The sequence below is a fragment of the Vombatus ursinus genome, unplaced genomic scaffold, assembly GCF_900497805.2.
Source record: "Vombatus ursinus unplaced genomic scaffold, bare-nosed wombat genome assembly UNPS02015066.1, whole genome shotgun sequence".
NCBI lineage: Eukaryota > Metazoa > Chordata > Mammalia > Diprotodontia > Vombatidae > Vombatus > Vombatus ursinus.
The window spans coordinates 2427613-2447752 of record NW_020954844.1 but is presented as its reverse complement, the minus strand read 5'-3'; the positions used below and the strand labels follow the sequence as shown (position 1 = coordinate 2447752).

The following is a 20140-nucleotide window of genomic DNA, read 5'->3' as shown; positions in this document are numbered from 1 at the left end:
AATACAATTACAAAACACTTTTCACACAAATAGTCAGATCTAAATAATTGAAAAAAACATAAGTTGCTCATGGGTGGGCTAAGCTAATATAATAAAAATGACAATTCTACCTGAGTTAATTTACTTATTCAGTGCCATACCAATCAAACTACCAAAAATCATTTTATAGAACTAGAAAAAATAATAACAAGATTCATCTGGAAGAACAAAAGGTCCAGAATATCAATAATGAAAATAAATGCTAGGGAAGGTAGCCTAGCCTTACCAGATCTTAAATTGTATTATAAAGCAACAAGCATCAAAACTACTTGGCAGTGGCTAAGAAATAGAATAGTGGATCAGTGGAATAGGTTAGATACACAAAACACAGTAGTTAATAAGTATTGTAATCTACTGTTTGATAATCCCAAAGACCCCAGCTTCTGGGATAAGAACTCACTATTTGAAAAAAAAATTGCTGGGAAAACTGGAAAAGAGTATGGCAGAAACTAGGCATAGACCAAAATCTTACACCATACACCAAAACAAAGTCAAAATGGCTTTACAATTTAGATATAAGGGCTGATGCTATAAGGAAACTAGAAGAGCAAGGAATAGTTTACCTTTCAGATCTATGGAGAAGGGAAGAATTTATGACCAAACAAGAGATAGAGAACGTCATGAAGTGCAAAATGGATAATTGTGATTACATTAAATTGAAAAGGTTTTGCACAAACAAAGTCAATGCAACTAAGATTAGGAGGGAAGCAGAAAATTGGGAAATATTTGTTTTACAACCAGTGTCTCTGATAAGGGCCTCATTTCTAAAATATATAGAGAACTAAGTTAAATTTATAAGAATATAAGTCATTTCCCAGTTGATAAATAGTCAAAGAATATGAACAGGCAGTTCACAGATGAAAAAATTAAAGCCATCTATACTCATATGAAAAAATGCTCTAAATCACTATTGATTAGAGAAATGCAAATCAAGACAACTCTGAGGTACCACATCACACCTATGAGAGCAGCTAACATAACAAAATAGGAAAATGATAAATGTTGTAGAAGATGTGGGAAAATTGGAACACTAATGCATTGTTGGTGGAATTATGAACTGATTGAACCATTTTGGAGAGCAATTTGGAACTATGCCCAAAGGGCTATAAAAATGTGCATACCCTTTGATTCAGCAATAGCACTTCTAGGGCTGTATCCCAAAGAGATCATACAGATGGGAAAAGGACCCACATGTACAAAAATATTTATAGCAGCTCTTTTTGTAGTGGCAAAGAATTAGAAATTGAAGGGATGTCCATCAACTGGGGAATGGCTGAACAAGTTGTGGTATATGAATGTAATGGAATACTATTGCACTATAAGAAATGATGATAGGAGGACCTAAGTTCAAATCTGACCTCAGACACTTGACACTTACTAGCTGTGTGACCCTGGGCAAGTCACTTAAACTCAATTATCTCACAAAAAAAGAAAGAAAGATAGAAAAGAAAAGAAATGATGAGCAAGAAAATTTCAGAAAACCTGGAAAGACTTGTATGGACTGATGCCAAGAGAAGTGAGCAGAAGAAAGAGAACATTTTACAGCCACATTGTGCAGTGACTAACTTTGATAGACTTAGCTCTTCTCAGCAATACAAGGATCTACGACATCTCCAAAAGTTTTGTGATGGAAAATGCTATCCACATCCAGAGAAAAAGCTATGTAGATTGAATGTAGATTAAAGCAGACTATTTGCTCTTTTTTTCCTTCTGTTTTGTTTTGTTTCTTCTTTGTTTTAGTTCTTTATATTGGTACTAATTCTTCTTTACAACATGAAAAATTTGAAAATATGTTTAATAGGAATGTATATGTAGAGCCTATATCAGATTGTGTGCCATCTTGGGGAGGGAGGATGAAAGGGATAGGGAGAAAATTTAAAATTCCAAAGCTTATGGAAGTGATTGTTGAAAACTAAAAATAAATTAATTTAAAAAACAACAAAAAAAGAAATAATGAGCAGAATGCTTTCAGAAAAACCTGGAAAGACTTACATGAACTGATGAAAAGTTAAGTGAGAAGAACCAAGAGAGCATTGTATATAGTAACAGCAATATTATATGATGATCAACTATGAATAACTGAGCTATTCTCAGCAATACAATGATCCAAGATAATTCTGAAGGACTTATGATGAAAAATACTATTCACCTCCAAAGAAAGAGCCGATGGATTCTAAATGCAGAAAGAAGTTTATTTTTTTTGGCTAGGCAATGGGGTTAAGGGACTTGCCCAGGGTCACACAGCTAGTAAGTGTTACGTGTCTGAGGCCAGATTTGAACTCAGGTCCTCCTGAATTCAGGGCTGGTGCTCTATCCACTGCACCACCTACCTGCCCCTTAGAAGCTTATTTTTAAAAACCTTTTTTGTCTGCATTTTTTTTTACAACAAGATCAATGTGGAAATATGTTTTGCATGACTGCATATGTATAACTTAAATCTAATTGTTTGCCCTCTCAATTTGGGGTGGTGGAAAGAGTGAGGGAGAGAATTTGGAACTCAATTTTTTTTGTTTCCATATGTAATTGGAAAAATAAAATATTAAAAATAAAAGAATTCCCCAGTCTACTCTTCTATTTCACATTAGTATTCATTGAGTGGTTTTGGTAGTTCAATTATCTTATGAGTTAGATTTTTGTTTCATATAAAATTAGAATGAATCTGTGATCCCGAACAAGTTCACATGTCACTAGACTCTAGTCTAATGAAATGAGTCCCTTGAAAGCATGTTATTTGCCTCTGTGCATCTTTGTTCATGTCTTAATGTTTCTCTAGAATGGCTTCAGGCCTATTACTGCTTCTCATACAATGCACTGAATTTTCCGATCTCTGTATCTTTTCACTGGATGGTCCCCATACCTGGAATGCATTCCTCTTAAACGACAACTCTTAGAACCCCTATTCTCTTTCTAGATTCAACTGAGGCAATACTTTCCATTAGTCTGCCAAGTCCAATTATTCTACATGCCACCAAACTGCTTTTGATTTCATATATATTCATAAATTTTCTTGTTGTTTCTTCCAAAAGAATGTAAGCACTCAAAGAGGGTAACTTTCCATTTTTCTTCTAATATTCAATCCCTATTGAAATTTCTGATTATAGTAGGAACTGAATATAATGAAAAGGGAAGGGGAGGGAAGGGAAGGAAAGGGAAGAAAAGGGAGGGGAATTTCCCTTGTTGATATTCACATGCTCATATTTTTACTGTGATCTTCTTTTCCTAAGGCATACATTTGACTGCTACTCCCCTATTCAAATGCCTGAGAGAATCCCAGTTGCTTCTAGAATAAAATGTAAACTCACTCTCAAATTTCAAGCCCTTCCATAATCTAGCTCCCATTTATCTTTTTTGTGTTAGTTTTTACTTGGTCCATTCACAAATTATATATTCCATGTAAAATGTGCTAATTCTTCCCAGAACCAAGTACTCCACCTTGAGCCTTTGCAGAAATCAGTCTTTCTTCATCTTCCTATAACCCCCATTCTCATTATACCTGTCCTGCTTCATGACTCCACTGAATTGCCCTTTCATCTATGAAACTTTCCTTGAATCTTCCGGTGGCTAATGTTTTCTCCTTTCTCAATTTTTTTCCTACTTTACTTATTTCTGTTTTGTATCTCCTTAAAACCTGGCATAGTGTCTGGAAAATAGCAGAAACTTAATAAATATTTCTTCCATTAAATTTATATTAGAGCTATTTGAATACATGTTCCTTTTGTCCCACTGTATTAGACTAAAATCTTTTATGACAGAAAGAATATCTGATTTAGTTTTAAACTTAGCCTCACCATCTAGTAGAGTGCATTGTTCCAATTAGGCCCTTAACATATGTTTGAGCGATCCCAAAGTAACCAAATATTTGACTGTATGGCAGATTTTTGCTCAAGTGTCCAAATATAGAAATGGATTTTAAGGTTAGAAACTTTTGTAAATCTGTGCTGAGATGGGGAATCATATTTATTTTTCCAAGTTGATATGGAGTGAGAGACAAAACAACATTAATAGGGGCCCTGGCAGACAAGTCAGGGTTCTGCTTCCAGGTCTAATTCTTTCTGTCACTGACTAGTTTACCTTAGGTAACTAACTGCTTTGTTTTGTTTCAATTAATTTAATAATAAACATTTTAAGCCCCTACTATGAACCAGGAGTTTTTCTTCATTATATGATAATGGGAGGGGCAAGGGATATGAGCAAAGAAGAGAGTGTAGCGTTAAACTGCTTTACCAAGAGGTTAAGATTTAGCTAGAGCAGTGGGGGACAGCCTGGTGAAAGGGGATAAAAACTGAGGAGTCCAGGGACTCCTTGGTTAGGTCTTGGGTGGAAGAGAGAAGAGAGTTTGGTCACAAGTCATAAGGACAAATGGAATGACACTAGATTTTGTTCAGATGAGGGAATTTCCAAGTTCATGAACACCAAAGTAGAACATTTGTGGGTGATGGCAAAATTAATGATAGAAAGGAAAAGATTTAATTTAAAAGGAAGTTTGTTACTAATGGAGCACCTATACCAGAGAGCACACAGGAAAGGGTAGGTGATTTTAGAATGAGATATTGGCTGGAGTTGGGATAAGGGGCGTGAGAATAAAAGATTGGCAGGGGGTAGGGCAGAAAGCAGAGTTTGAATGATGTCAGAGATGGGATTTTAAACAGTCTTTCCACTTCAATTTTGGTCCCTCCCTCTATCCACTAGATCTCTCATATTTGAGTAACTAGAGGAAAATCATCAAATTTCATTTGGGTGTGTTAGACATGTTAGCCATCAAATCAGATCACTTTTAAAGGGTGGAACCATTGGTCATTTTAGTAGCAAGATGATGTAATCTGAGAGTCCAGCAGTTAAGCTTAATAAATTATGGAGTCATATAGCCCTACTAGGAATTTGGCAGGCAGTCCTGAATGCTGTGTACCTGGTAGGAGTAACAGGTAATTGTGGCAGAGCCCTACTCCTTCTTCACTTTTCATGCCCCTCCTGGTTGACCTTCTTATAAATTAGTCATCACTGTCTACCTGCATTGCTTCATGAAAGTTCTGAAGGCTCTCTTCTAACTAAACACTGATAAGGCCACACAGTAAACTCTACAGGTATATCTGAGGGTTCTTTCAAGAAAGACCAGGGACAAAGAAATGTCAGAAACTATTTGTATCATTACAAAGGGACTTTTAATGTCCTTTACAAATATAGCTATATCTTCAGGTAACTTAGAAAGATTCTTGTGATGTATTTTTCATGACATTTGTTTTTGTTGGTTATAGAAATGTCACCAGATCAAAACATAACCTCCAATCCTAAATTCTGAAGTTCCACAAGTTTTCAGAGAGACTTTTTTAAATGGAAATTCCATAAGTTTTATCTGATTATTTTGCAAAGGAAACAAATGACAAACAGGTAAAATCTAGAAGGTGTCTTCTTTTCTGAAGGGCAGAAATTTGGAAAATAACTTCTGTCCTCTAAGATATTGGGTAAGGAAGAAACACTTATTATCTATCTTACCTACCTAACTTGCTATTATTTATCAAAATATACATGTCACATATATTATATAATAATATACATATATCATATATATTCGATACAATCATGTATATTAATGATAAAAAATCACAGTGAGGTTCCTTATTTACCCTATTAAATTAAGTCTGTAACTCCTTGCCGGATAGTGACTAACTTACCAGCAGTTCCTCAATCAAACTTAAATGAAAAATTCTCTGAATAGAACCTGTAATGCCTTTGTTGGGCATTTTATCAATTATTTTAAGTGAATATACCAACTTCTGTCTTTTCTTTTTTGTTTTCTAGATACCTTAATATTTTCATCACATGCATGTGGTTTATATTCTTAACTAGGGATAAAGACAAAAGCGTGAAGAAGGAAAAAGAAGTAACCTTACAAGTAGATGCCCAGGGAAACATAGTCTGGATTTGAGTTTAGTTTGCTGGGTTCCTCTTGGGTTTTTGTTTTTTTTATGGGTAAAAGAAAGATTTTGAATAGGGAAAGCATGGCTTTTCAGCTGGAAGAGAGTTTATAGGTCATCTACCCCAACCCACATATTTTACAGTTATAAAAACTGAGGTCCAAAAAATGACATGACTTGCCCAAGGGAAAGAAAAAGTCAGAAGTCAAACTCATCTTTTCTGATTCAAAATCCAACATGTTTCCCTCTGTACCTCCTTGTCTACCTCTTACATAAGCTTTCTGGCTCTGTGATTCTGAAGTTTGGTATCAGTGTACCCAGCCTCCCATAGGATGCTGGAGGAAAGAAAGGAAGGAAGCAAGGAAGGAAAGAAAGAAGGAAGGAAGGAAGGAAGCAAAGAAGGAAGAAAGGAAAGAAGGAAGGAAGCAAGGAAGGAAGGAAGGAAAGAAGGAAGCAAGGAAGGAAGGAAAGAAGGAAGGAAGGAAGGAAAGAAGGAAGGAAGGAAAGAAGGATGGAAGGAAGGAAAGAAATTTGGAAGGAAATAAGGAAGGAAATAAGGAAGGAAGGAAGGAAGGAAAAAGGAAGAAGGGAGAAAGAAAGGAGGAAGAGAAAAAGGGAGGGAGAAAGGAAAGAAGGGAGAATTTATTGTCTATTATATTCTAGGCAGTATGCTAGATGTTTTACAAATATAATCTCCTTCAATTCTGACCATAACCTTGGGAGGTAGGTGATCTTATTATCCCCATTTTATACTTGAGGAAACTGAACCAGATGGAAGTTAAGTGGCTTTGCCATGATCACACAGTTAGTAAGTTTCTGAGGCCAAATTTGAATTTAGGTCCATACAACTCAAGTTCAAATCTCTATCCAGTGTGATACCTAGCTCTAGTGCAACTCTCTGTTTCTATAGATGAGAACAATGAGGCTCAGAGACATGAAGCAATAAGTGCAGATCACACAGAAGTATCACAGTTGGACACTAAATTAGATCAATTAAAATCAAATTTAAATTCAATGCTTTTTCCACTAAACCACTCTGCTCCTGGCTCTGCCTTAGCCCAATTTCCTCCATATAATGGCTGCCATTTAATGATTTTTTTAATAATTGAATTGAATTTCCTATTTTACTCTGAATACCTTCATTCTATTCTGCTTATATTCTTTTCAAATATTAAATGATCTCTTAATTCCTCTACTTCCCTAATGTAAATGCTTTTATAGGAAAAAAAAAAGTTTCATCAGTCATTTACCCATGTGAATAAATATGTCACTGTACTTCCTCTCCTAAGGAGATTGTTTTTAAAACTTTTCTTCTGAGCTATATTTTAAGTTTATTTAATGATTGCACAGTCTCTCTATTTTGAACTAACAAACTTTTTTTCAAAATAGTCTTCTGTACTCAGTGTCTCAGCTTCCTTTTCTTTTAGTCATTCATTAATGTCCTATGATCTATCTTCTAAACTTTTTAGTTTTAGCTACTGGAGTGGTCTGCCATTTTCTTCTCCAGCTCATTTTACAGATAAGGAAACTGAGGCCAATAGAGCTAAATAACTTGCCAAGGGTCACACAGCTAGTAAGTGTGTCTAAGGCCAGATTTGAACTCTGGAAGATGAGTTTTCCTGACTCTAGGCCTGACGCCCTATCTACTGTGCCACCTACCTTCCCCATACCCTGCTCCTAGTTTTCTGCTAAACCTTTCTTTCTCTTTTTGTTCCACTATATGTGGGCACTTCCTGATTTTCTGTCCCCAACCCTCTTCAAATACCTGCTGTCTTTTGGATAATACTATCAGTATTGATTGCTTCTCAGTTTTTATTTTATGTGTTGGGTTCTCAGATCTCTTCCTCTAGACTCTTTTAGCTTTCTAATCTCATATATCTAATTTAATATTAGTCATCTCCGCCTGGAGGTACAATTAACATCACACATTATTTGCCACTAAATTTTCTCATCTTAATGCTTCCATCATTTCCACAAATGTCATTCCTTAACTCTTTTAATGGTACTAATGTTTTTATGATCAATAAGACAATCGGTTTCACCATACTATCCAATCATTCCATAAATCTATTCTTCTTTAACAATGTCTCTCATATTCATCTCTTTCTTTACTTCTCTAATGTCATTTCCTGGGCAATAAGAAGCCTTTCTGAACTGTCTCCTTTTCATGATTTGTTTATCATAGGTTAGATTTAGGGTTATAGGTTAGGGGTGTGCTATTTCACTAAAACATGGAACTCCCAGATAAGGAAACTCTCTGCCAACCTGCACTGGCAATTTATTCTTTCAAACTTTTGCCTAGAGATTGAGACAAGAAACATAGATTCTGAGTTAGAAGTTTTAAGAACACTGGAAGATAATCAAGTCTCACCCTCTCATCTTGTAGGAACAAAGAAATTCCGTGACTTGCTCAAGGTTACATTGTAAGTTTTAGAAGGAAACTTTGAATCTGGGTATTTCTAATGTGAAACCCAGCCTACTATCCACAAGATCAGTGGCCATTATTTTTTGAAATATTTAGCTTTCTATTAATTTCCCTATGATACAATAAGAACTTAACATAGGATGAAGATGAGGAAAACCAGGACTCCTTCTGCCCCTCTGAGGCATTTCCTCTTGGCTTGCACAACATACACACATAACTATGGAATATGACAGGACTTAGTGGACAGGGTGGAACATGGGGAAACTTCTTTCAAGAATGTATCTGCATGCAAGGGTACTTCAAGATCTGAGTAAGAGTCATTCTGAATGTTATTCCAGAGCTTCTTAGAAATCAGAATAGGACTCAATATATTAGGTATGGAAGAAATGGGAAGTCCATCTTGGTGATCTATCTATATGGCTCACTTTGATAGGAAATTTGGAGTGAAGTTACCACTAGCAACTTGAAGCATAGTACTACAATGCACTATAGATTTCTCTTCTCGTCAAGTATAGACACCTCACTCATAGCGGGAAGATGGTCATAATGATTGTACACATCATCTTCCTCCTATCGCAAGGGGTAAGCATAGACCAGGATAGTGTTCCATCCCCAGAACCGAAGAGCAGATTCTAAGATGATGTCTCTGTGAATAATTTTTCCCCTTGGCAGTAGATCAAAGCATTTGCTATTCTTCCATGATCAGAACTGTTTTGCCGTGTGATATACCCAGAGTCAGACATCCAGACTCAGTCAAAGGCAGAATGTGGATTCATGTCTGGTTGGCTCGAAGACCAGTTCTTTATATATTTTCCTATGCTGCCTCTGATTCAGTTGCCAAATTATTCTTTGTAAAGTATATCAGCTCATCCCCCTACTCAAAACCTTAAATTAGCACTCAATTTTATGGGATAAAGTCTTAAATCTTTATTCTGAGATAAAGATGTTAAATTCATGTCACACAATGATTGCCCAAAGGAAAATGTTTGTCCTAGTAAGAAAGGACTCAGGGAAGACATAATAATTGTTTTCAACAATATGAAGTGAAGAAGTAGTAAACTTGGTCTATTTGATCCCAGTGGGTAGAATTTAGAGTAGCAGATGGATGTAACAAAGAGGTGACTTAGATTTTCCTTCTGTAATTCTGAGATTAGGGTTTTCCAAGAGGAGAATGGGCTATTTTGGAATTTAATTTCCTTCTTACTGGACATCTTTAAGTGGGTGACCACTTGGAATAGGGATGGGGAGTCAAGCTATGAAGGGATTTAAAAGCCAAATGGAGCATTTTCTATTTGACCATGGATTTGAATGGTTAAGGGAAGATTGACATGGCCAGTCCTGCTCTTTAGCAAAATCAATTTGACAGATGAGTAGAGGATGTATTAGAGCAGGGAGAAACTTGAGACAGGAAGACTTACCAACAATCTTTTCAATAAATCCAAGTATAAGGTAATGAGCACCTATACCAGGCTTGTGGTCATGGCAATGCAGAGAAAGGGACATGTACAAGAAGTAGCAGAACCACCAGTATTTGGCAATTGATTAGATATATAGGAGAGTGAGAAAGCAGGAGGAGTCAAGGATGGGTCATGCTAAAAGCTCACTTGATTGTGATAGTTGTGTCTTCAAAAGCAATAGGAAAGTCAGGAAGAGGACAGGGCATAGGGCAAAAGTTAATGAATTCATTTTTGAACTTGCCAAGTTTAAGGTGTTTATGTTACCTCCAAGAGGCAAAAATAAGAGCCAACATTTATACATTTACCTGCATTGTCATTTAATCCTTGTAACAACCCATTGAAGCTGGTGTGGTTATTATTTCATTTTGACATATGGGAAAACTAGATCCCAGAAAAGCTGCATCTTGTTCATGATTATATAATTTATAAATGTCTGGAAAGTAAGAATTTGAACTCGGATCTTCCTAATTCAAAGTCTAAAATTCCCTTCCTTATGTCACCCTTATCATAGGTGAATCTCTAATATGACCAGGGAAGAAACCTTAAAGATCATCAGATTTCACTTTGATGAAGAGCTACAGTATAATCTCATATTGAATCTGTAGCCAAATCTAGAAAATGCTCAGAATATGGCTCAGCCAATTCTACAGTCTGCCATTCTGTGTGACATTTTATCAGCATAGCAGGTAATTGTTACTCCAAATGGGACTAACCTCTGGCATATCCAGCAAACTATTACAAACTGAATGCCAGATATTAGCCAAAGTGACTGCTTTAATTTATGTATTTTTTCTGATTTTGGGGATCTTCTTTTTGGTGAAATCATAAAAACATTGGAACATCATTTTCATGATTTCTTTCATGAAAACATCCTCTATAATGTAATTGCATTGTTTCTTTTAATTCAATAAAAATATTAGTTAGGCTACCAGATTAGAAGAACATTTGAAAATCTAAATGCACCACCAGAAGTATTGAAACTACATCAAAAATTGTATGACATCACTAAGGAAGTCTCAATCATAACATTCCATTCTATCTTTCTGGAATATCATGATTTTCCAGGATATGGGTTAAAATATTACATTTGGGCCAAGATGGTGGAGTAAAAGCAGTGACTTGCTTGAGTTCTCTCCCCAGCCCTTCCAAATACCTGTAAAAATGTCTCTAAACAAATTCCAGAGCAGCAGAACCCACAAAAAGGCAGAGTAAAACAAATTTCCAGCCCAAGACAATATGGATGATTGACTGGAAAGGTCTATCGCAGTGGACTGGGAGAGAAATGCAGTTGAGTATGAGCACACAGGCAAACACCAGGACTCAGGGAACCTGGAGCAGGACTCAGGGGACTGAATCATGGGCAGTTGTGGCAGTTTCCAGACTTCTCAACTCACAAATGCAAAAGACAACTTTAAAGGTCAGTAGGAAAAATCTGTGATCATGGTGAGAAAGAAGCTTGGTCCCAGTCCCAGTCTTGGCACTGTCCCAGGGCAGTGACTGCTTCCAGAGCTTCCAGCCCACAGCCTGAGGGGGAATCAAGTGGCTAATCAGAGAGGGATTGCACGGATCTCTTTGCTGGTGCTGAGGCAAGATTCTCTTGCTTTACCCCTGCTTGGATCTGAGTCACAGTTCTGGGTGGCGGTCCTGGGGCAAGGAGGAGAGCTGGCATGGTGGAGCTTGTAGTGACAGTGGAGAGGGAATCTTCCTCACAGTTCCAAGACAGAAAAGAGTGCTTGTGGTCACTGATAGAACAAATCCCAGGCCATGAAAGGAGTAAACACCTAGCCTTTGATCATAGCACCTTGGAAGAACTGAAAATTTATGGGTCCCTACAAGTATCTCTGAAAACACTTGCACAAAATCCCCAAAGTTTGGGACAGTACATTCTCCACACTGGATTTGGCCTAAGGAGGGAATAACATACACACCCAATTGGGTATGGAAAGTTATCTTACACTATAGGAAAATAGGGGGAAGGGGATATTATATAGCAGGGAGATTATAGAAGGGAGAGTAGATTGGGGGAGGGGGTAATAAGAAGCAAACACTTCTGAGGAGGGACAGGGTCAAAAGAGAGAATAGAATAAATGGAGGATGGGATAGGATGAAGGGAAATAGTTTTCCACAGCTTGACTACTATGGAAGTGTTTCGCATGACTACACATGTATAACCTGTATCGAGTTGCTTACCTTCTCAGGGAGGGTGGGTGGGGAGGGAGGAAGGGAGAAAATTTGGAACCCAAAGTTTTAAAAACAAATGTTAAAAAATTTATTTTCACATGCAACTGGGAAATAAGCTATATACGCAATGGAGTATAGAAATCTATTCTGCCCTGAAGGAAAATAGAAAAGGAAGGGGATAAAAGAAGTGTGGGGGGGAATAGAAGGTAGGCAGATTAGGGGAAATGATATTCAGAATGCATGCTGTCTTGGGGTTGGGGAAGGGCCTAGATGGGGAGAAAATTTGGAACTCAAAATCTTGTGGAAGTGAATGTTGGAAACGAAAAATAAATAAATTAATGAATCAAAGAATATTACATTTGTATTTGTTGTGTTTTAGTTATTTTCATTGTTCTTTTGTTATTAGAAAGGAAAAAAGAGTTATTCTAATTACATGGACAATTGCAAACCTTTTCAATAATCGATGTGATAGTAATTTTCCTCTTTTCCATGGCTTTCACCAGTAAAATAGCTAAATGATATGTTAACATATTTTACTCTATCAAGAAAGAGAATTCATGCCCTATTCACAATCTGATGTCTCCATTAGCTACAAACATTGCAGTGCTTAATTGTCAATATTTTGCAGTCCTTATTCAACAGGTAAAATACAGACTAATTATAAGAGTTACTTTGAAATTTGATTAGCTCTCAAGGTCAAGGCTACTAGTGGTTTATTCAACTTTATTAAACTTCACTCTATGCTCTGTTCTTTAGCAAGTAACAATAACACATTTTGATTTACTGCAGAAATTTCAAAGGAATATATGGTAAATAAAGTTCTTACTACTTCACATTTTCAAAGAAAAAACCAAAATGGCTTGTTACTACAACAGTTTTTTTTTTTTTTGGTTTGGTTTGTTTTTCCCATTCATCAGAAAAAAAATACCAAAGTATATAGAGGTCTGAAATTATTCAAACACCATAGACAATCTTTAGCATCAAAAGAGGCTGTCTGGTAAAATGGGGTCTGACCCTATAGCTCTCAACAACTCTGGCTTAAGAGGCATTGACATCTCTCTGGCAGCTATTAGAGCAAGCCTGCACAAAATACGGCCCACCAAATGATTGTGGGTCATTGTCATGTGATCTACAGCAACCAACCATCATTGGTCATGTAACAGCAGCTTGAAATCTTTTGGCAGACCAGATGTTGCATAGGCCTATATTAGAGTAATGGTTGCCATGGACCTCTGCTAAGATCACAGGTAGCAGAGAATTCTACTGTGCTATGTCTTCATTTCCATTCCTTTATTCTACTTTCTATAAGCCCCCAATATTGTCTTATATTGTAGCCTTTCAGATTAGAGGGAATAATTTTTTAGGTATGCTTTTGATTAAATGCTCACTGAAATGCCTTCCAAATATTAAAATCTGAGATCTTGTCAAAGCACTGAATCTCTTTTTGAAAGTCCTAATACTTGATTTCATTGTCTGTTGCCCATCTTTTCTAACTTTGAGTGTCCATCAGTTTTTATAGTATGTGGGTAGAACTACTAGTAGACTGGCCCAGGTGGAACAAGGACAGTAAGTGGAAGGAGCTCAGGAAGTTGGTATTGGTCAACAGACAAGACCTTCTATACCATTTGAGGGTTCCTACTTAGAAACTAGATGCGTATGTACATATACAGTCTATGAATTTTAATAGTAACTGTTTGCATGAGGGAAGCACTGTGCTATAATTCTCTGGTGGTGGGAGGTATTTTAGATAAGATTAATAACACCAAAGTTTATTAGAGAAATGAAGCCATACTTAAAAATCATTCTCATTCAATAAGAACCTGCTTGCTGAACTCCAATCCCCAGGGCTCAGGAACACAGCTTGACCACTGAAAGCTCCTGCTTGGTCTTTTCATAACTAGCAATTTTGGGTCATAAATGAGTCAACAATCCTGCTTCCATTTTGCTCCAGTCAGTTCTCTGGAGAGCTCTCCTCTAATGTTATCAGTGAACAACATAAAACCACTCTATTTCTCTCTTTTAAAAACCTATAAAGTTCCTTGTTTAAATGCTGGCTTGAAAGAAGTATGGCAGGGAAAAGCTTTGTTTTGATTTTTGTTGTTTTGTTTTGTTTTTAAACATCTTGTTTAATTTAAAGAAATCTGGTTGAAAAGCAGAGATTTGTGTAACTCTGGGCATTTCATCAAAAGTAATTTATAAAACAGATAAAGAGTGTATATACAAGTTTTATATACAAACACACATATGTATATGTATGAGTTTGTGTGTGTGTGTGTATGGAGAGAGAGACAGAGAGAGAGAGAGAGACAAAGAGAGATTTTTGGGGAGAACTGCACTGGACTGGATGCCCACTGAAGTCTCTTTCCACTTAAAAATTATGGAATTTTATGATTCTCCTGGACCATGTTTAATCACAACCTATTCTATATCAGTGCCTACCACCTGTTTATACATAAACCAGCCTGAGACAATTTTTTTTTTACCATTTTACAGTCCAATTGAAAAAAATATAAAACTGTTATTTGACAGTCCTTTAAGTACTTGAACATAATTACATGTCTCCTTTGAGTTTTCTGTTCTCCAGACAGCACATTTTCATAGGTGTGTACATATACATTATGTGTGTGTTTATGTGTGTGAATAAGAGATAGCAGATGGGCATCATGAGTGCTACAGTGACATTCAAAGTTATGAAAAGAACCAAAGAACATTACAGGAATCCTCATGGAAGGGCTATAATATGGATAGGAACAATAATGCATGTAGAGAAAAGATCTTGTCAGAGGGTAGAGAGGGACATATATGAAAGATTTTACAAACATAGAATCAATGAGTCTTGGGAAAAAATTGGCAAAAGTGGTACTGAGAGAGAATTAGGATGAAACACAGAGGGAAGGTTTGGGAGAAAAAACCATTGCCTTTGCCTTAGTTCAGCCTTTGCCATAGTAAGTAAGATGTCATCCTCTATTAGCAAAGCAGAATTGAAACAGTTCAAAGGAAATGCAGGATGCACAAATTTAGAGAAACCACACCAAATGTTTACGCGGAATATTTGTGCCCAACTTGCGATAAAGCATTCTGAGCTTGTATTGGTCTGATCAGACATAGTCAGACATACTGAAACTTGACTCTAGCATAGTGATTTCATTTTGGTCCTCTCCAAGAACAAAGGACCAAAACCAACCAAGGAAGCAAGATGTCTACAGGATATATAGTCAAGATGTCCAATAGGTAGATGAAGATGAGAGAATGAAAGTCAGGAGAGAGATTAGGGCTGGATGAGGACATTTGAGAATCATCAGCATAGAGGTAGTACTTGAATCCATGGGAACTGTTGGTATCACCAAACAGTGAAATTATATAGAGGACGAAGATATAAGAGCCCACAACAATTCAATTAGTTGGAGTAACTGAATGAAAATCTAACAAAGGGCACTGAAAAGGAGAAGCAAAACTCCTAAGAGGAGAACCAAGAGAGAATGATACCATGAAAACCTAAAGAGAAAAGTATATCAAAGAGAAGATAATCCACAGTATCGAAGGATGCAGAGAGAAGAACAAGGATGAGAATTGAGCATTGATTTGTCAATTAAGATAATACTGATAACTATAAAGAGAGTAGTTTCATTTGGATGATGAGGTCAAAAGCTATACTAAAGCAACATAAGAAGAGAGTTAAAGAAAAGGAGTGAAAGTACCAATTACAGGCAGTATTCTGGGGGTTTAGCCACAACAAGAAATCTTGAAATGGATGATGAAAGTGACAAAGGAAAGAGACCATGGATGGTCTGACTAGATGATTTTTAAGGGGTGTATGTTTTCATTTTCCCTTGAGGGTAAAGATTTGGATGAGTTTGTAGACAATAGTGAAACCACCAAAAGACAGGGAGAGACCAAACATTAGTCAAAGAATAGAAATAAATGACTGGGTCTAATCTGCTGGTGAACACAAAGGAATGAAATCAACTGTTCAACAGAGGGTTAGATTTGACAATGAGAAGGGCCACCTCATCATGTGAGATAAGAATGATAAGGAAGATAGTGACAAAGTATCTGAGTGAAAACAGATGAAAAGGATACAATAAGTGGGAGTTTTCATCAACTGGCTTCAAACATTTTTGTTAGCATGTGAAGCAAATATCTCAGCTGATACAGGAAGTCATAGGGGACTTAAGGTGAGATTAAAACAAATAAATCTGAAAGAGCTGCTGTGTTGAATGGGATTCAGGACATGTAAAGAGAACGCCTTGCTATAGTGAGGGTCTGGTTGGGATTATATAATACAACATTTAATAAGTCTTTATGTATTCACTGATTTCTTACACATGACTTGCTCAGTACCACACAACCAATATAGGTCAAAGTACAACTCAAATATAGTTCTTACCTCCAAAACTATCTTTCTATCCATTACTCAATGCTGTCTCTCTGCTTAACTGGGAGATGAGAAAACCCATGATTACTTAACCCTTTTTGTATCACATTTATATATAGTCTTTCAGTTGTAATTCAAGTCTTCCTTAGGAGAAAGTAATGTGGACTGATTCTCAGTATGTAGAGAAAAAAATAATCATAATAGCAATAATAACAATAATAATTTATAAAGACGATCATTTATATCATGGTTTAAAGTTTGGAAAGTTGTTTGCATTTGTTAACTCATTTGATCTTTTCAAAAGGCTTCATGGTGATGATTCTCAACAGCAGTTCTTAGTATCTTGTAAGGATCAAAGAGATGGAGAAGGCACAGGAGATTGACTCATTTTCTAAATTCTTATCTACTTCCTCTCTCTGTCCCTCTCACCCATCACTCCCCCTCCCCTGCTCTATTTCTTGTTGGCATTGCTTCGCTTTTGTTATACTGGTGGGCTCAGAGCACAGAAGAGGAACCATCATGATTGCTATCTCTTCTTACCATGGAGAAATCGAATTTCCTTACCCCCAAGGCCATAGCTAACAGGATCAAATCTCAGGGACTACAAAAATTGTGATAGTATTGACAGCTGTGCCAGGAGCAGTGTCAGGAGGAGAATGATTTTAAGTGCTATTTAATGTCTGAGTCTCGTCAGTGATAACTCTTTCTGGCTTCAGAAGATTCTCAGCAAACATGGATTATTTTTCACAAGAGTTCTGAAATTACTTTTTTTTTTTACTACTCAGAAGATGCTCTGACACAAGGACAATCCACAACAAAACAAAGTGTATATCAGTCATCTAGAGCATATACATATGAATACTACTCGGTGGGAAATTAACCAGTTATACCCAGTGGTTAGGCAGAGAAGGTTTATGCAAAATAGATGAGATAATAATAGGTTGGCATGTTCAGTACATTGACAGAGACCCAGAAACTATCCATAAACACCAAGAACAGGATAAAAAAAAGGAACAAAACCTTGATGATGAAAAAAACTGCCAAGTTTATTGAAGAACAAGTGAGAAGAGGTTTAGAAGGGAAAAAAATAAGAATATTCAGTTTTCACCAAGTTAAGCAAAGAAAATGAAGAAAAATGCACATTTAATTTTAATAAAGAAACAAGTACTTCAAGAGATTCTTTCAAATGAAGTTGTCTCAGTCCTAGTGCATGGAAACTGGTAGGAACTGCAGCATTAATGAAACAGAAAGAATCATTCCACAACTCATCCCCATCAGAAGAAGAAGAAGAAGGAGAGGAAGAGGAAGATCAAGAAGAGGAGGAAAAAGAAGAGGAAGAAGAAGAAGAAGAAAAAGAAGAAGAAATCTATAGTTGATAAGATCATGGAGCTCAAAGAACAAAAGAAAAAATGATAAGATTACTAGCTTCACCCTGAAATTATTGTGAAAATTATAACCAAAAACATGGAGAGAACTATAATGAAAAAGGAACTTGTTCAGGAAGTAACTGACAGACATACAGCAGTGGTAAAGATGATTGATTCTAGATACAAACTCAAACATTTAGAGACAGTAATACCAGCACCAGGCAAAAGAATTTTGGCTTTGAATGAAGGTTACCAGAGAAATGAAACAACCCTAGAATCTATCAATGAGAAGACATTTTCTGCCTCTGCCATGATTGAAACTAGTCCTTTCAAGGAATGCAGAGTTGAAAATATTCAATATGATGATATCTCTAAACTTGCCTGAGAATGGAAATTTAAAAAAAAGTACTTTAAAACTTCAAAGCATCAAATTGATGCTCTCTAGAATTACCTAAGATTGTTATGTTAGGGTACTTCTTTTGTCTAAAGCAAAAGAATCTATTTAAATATTCCTATATATCTTAAATACATTTGGAATTAATTCAGATTCATTAACATCCTAAACTGTTTAATTTTGAAATTTTGTCTTTTATTTCTTTTGTAATATGCCCTGGAATATTGTACCTTTTATTAAAAGAATGATAATCAGTTTACTAAACACTTATCTATACTATAAAATATATTCATTTTTCTTATGGTTTCCAGTACATTTTTTTTTAACCAATATTTGATTATCTTCTTGTGTTTGTCTATTTCTCTCAAGAAAACAAAGCAATTTCTAATTAGTTGAACTTTGGATAATCATAAAATCTAATTAATTCTTCTCAAATTTAAAGGGAACAGAACTTAAGTTTCTCAGTATTGGTTGCATTGAGCACATGTGATAAGATATTTAAACGATGAGTATTCTCTCCAGACATTTTGGTTCTTTGCTATGCCCCAACAGTCAGTTGCCATACAAATTTGGGTTTTTTGGAAAACTGAAAATGGCCCACTTTAGCATACCATTTTAGTATAGTAGTTTTGAAGTTTGGGATATTTTTTAGTCAATATTTTCAGCAAGTTTTTTTTTTTTCCAAAGGGAATCTAATGTAGGAAAACATGAAGAGAAGTTCCTACAGTATCACATCTCTGTTATTGTAATGAAATATCAGTTGTGATATTTTTATCAGCTTTGATATTTCAAGGGTTTATGGTTGATCAAATCCCATCTGGTAGCAATACCTTCTGACTTGTAGATCTGGATTAGAAATACTGTTTTCTATTAAATGAGAATTACCACTAATTTTATAAATGGAGCAATTTCAGGGAAGCAATTTTGAACAATTTTATGATATTCTATTCTGTAACTCACACCTAAATTGTTGTTTTACAGAGAGCCATTTTCCAGTATTTTGTGTCAGAACTTGTGATACTGAATATGATCTTAGCTTGTAAGACTTTAAGAATATTTCTGATTGAGTTATTTTCATTTTCCATTTTTGCCATAGAAAATGAATTATTTTGGGGAATTTGATTTTTGTAATTATTTTCACTGAGATGCAGCTTGGTGTAGTGCATAAAGAGTTCCCTTCAAGTCAGTAAGATTTATGTTCAGGAACTGACTCTAACACACAATGGCTGCGTGGCCCTGGGCAATTCATTTAATGTCATGGTGCCCCCAAGCAGTGCTCTAAAATTATGATTTGCAGAGAATGTAGCAACCTGTATTGATAGGGGGGATTTTTGCACATGGGAATTTCCCCAAAGAAAGAAATCACAGGCTTCATACTATTTGTATGCCTATTTTCATTGAAAACCAGAAAAGATGGTTGAATCAATATCAGAATAGATGATTGGTTTGCCATCAGCAAAGACCTAAGTGAGTGATAACTTACATTCTATCTTATATCTAGAACATTGTCAAATCTCAAGAGTGCTGGTCATAACTATGTAGAATCACAATTAGCAATTTTGTCTTCTATAGTAAGGAATAAAAATATGCCCTCAATTCTACCACAAAAGAGGAGGGCATATAAACATTCCATATTGTGTGTATGTGTGATTGTGTGTCTCTGTGTGTGTGTATGTGTGTAGGAATCAAAGACTCTGGAATATCAAAAGGTAAAAAGGAATCTCTGAAATCACCATGAGGTCACTGTCCAAGAGGAATCTCATTCAGTATGTCTCTGTGGGGGGTTGCAGCTGAGGGAAAAGAAATACATCATAGAAATACTGTTTACTCTAACTAACATTTTCCAGCTAATTTTTTCTACTACTGACAGAGTGAAAGTGCTCTCACAATGGAAAACTATCTAATATCAAAATTACACAATGCTTTAAGGTACTTACTTAAAATTTGTGCACCCTATAAATTCTGGTGCTTTGGTTCAAAGCCCCATTTA

At 36.0% G+C, this 20140-nt stretch overlaps 1 pseudogene; it reads left to right on the top strand.

Moving 5' to 3' along the window:
* The first annotated feature begins 16930 nt into the window (after positions 1 to 16930).
* On the top strand, positions 16931 to 18141 carry LOC114031091 (annotated as a pseudogene).
* The last annotated feature ends 1999 nt before the right edge of the window (positions 18142 to 20140 follow it).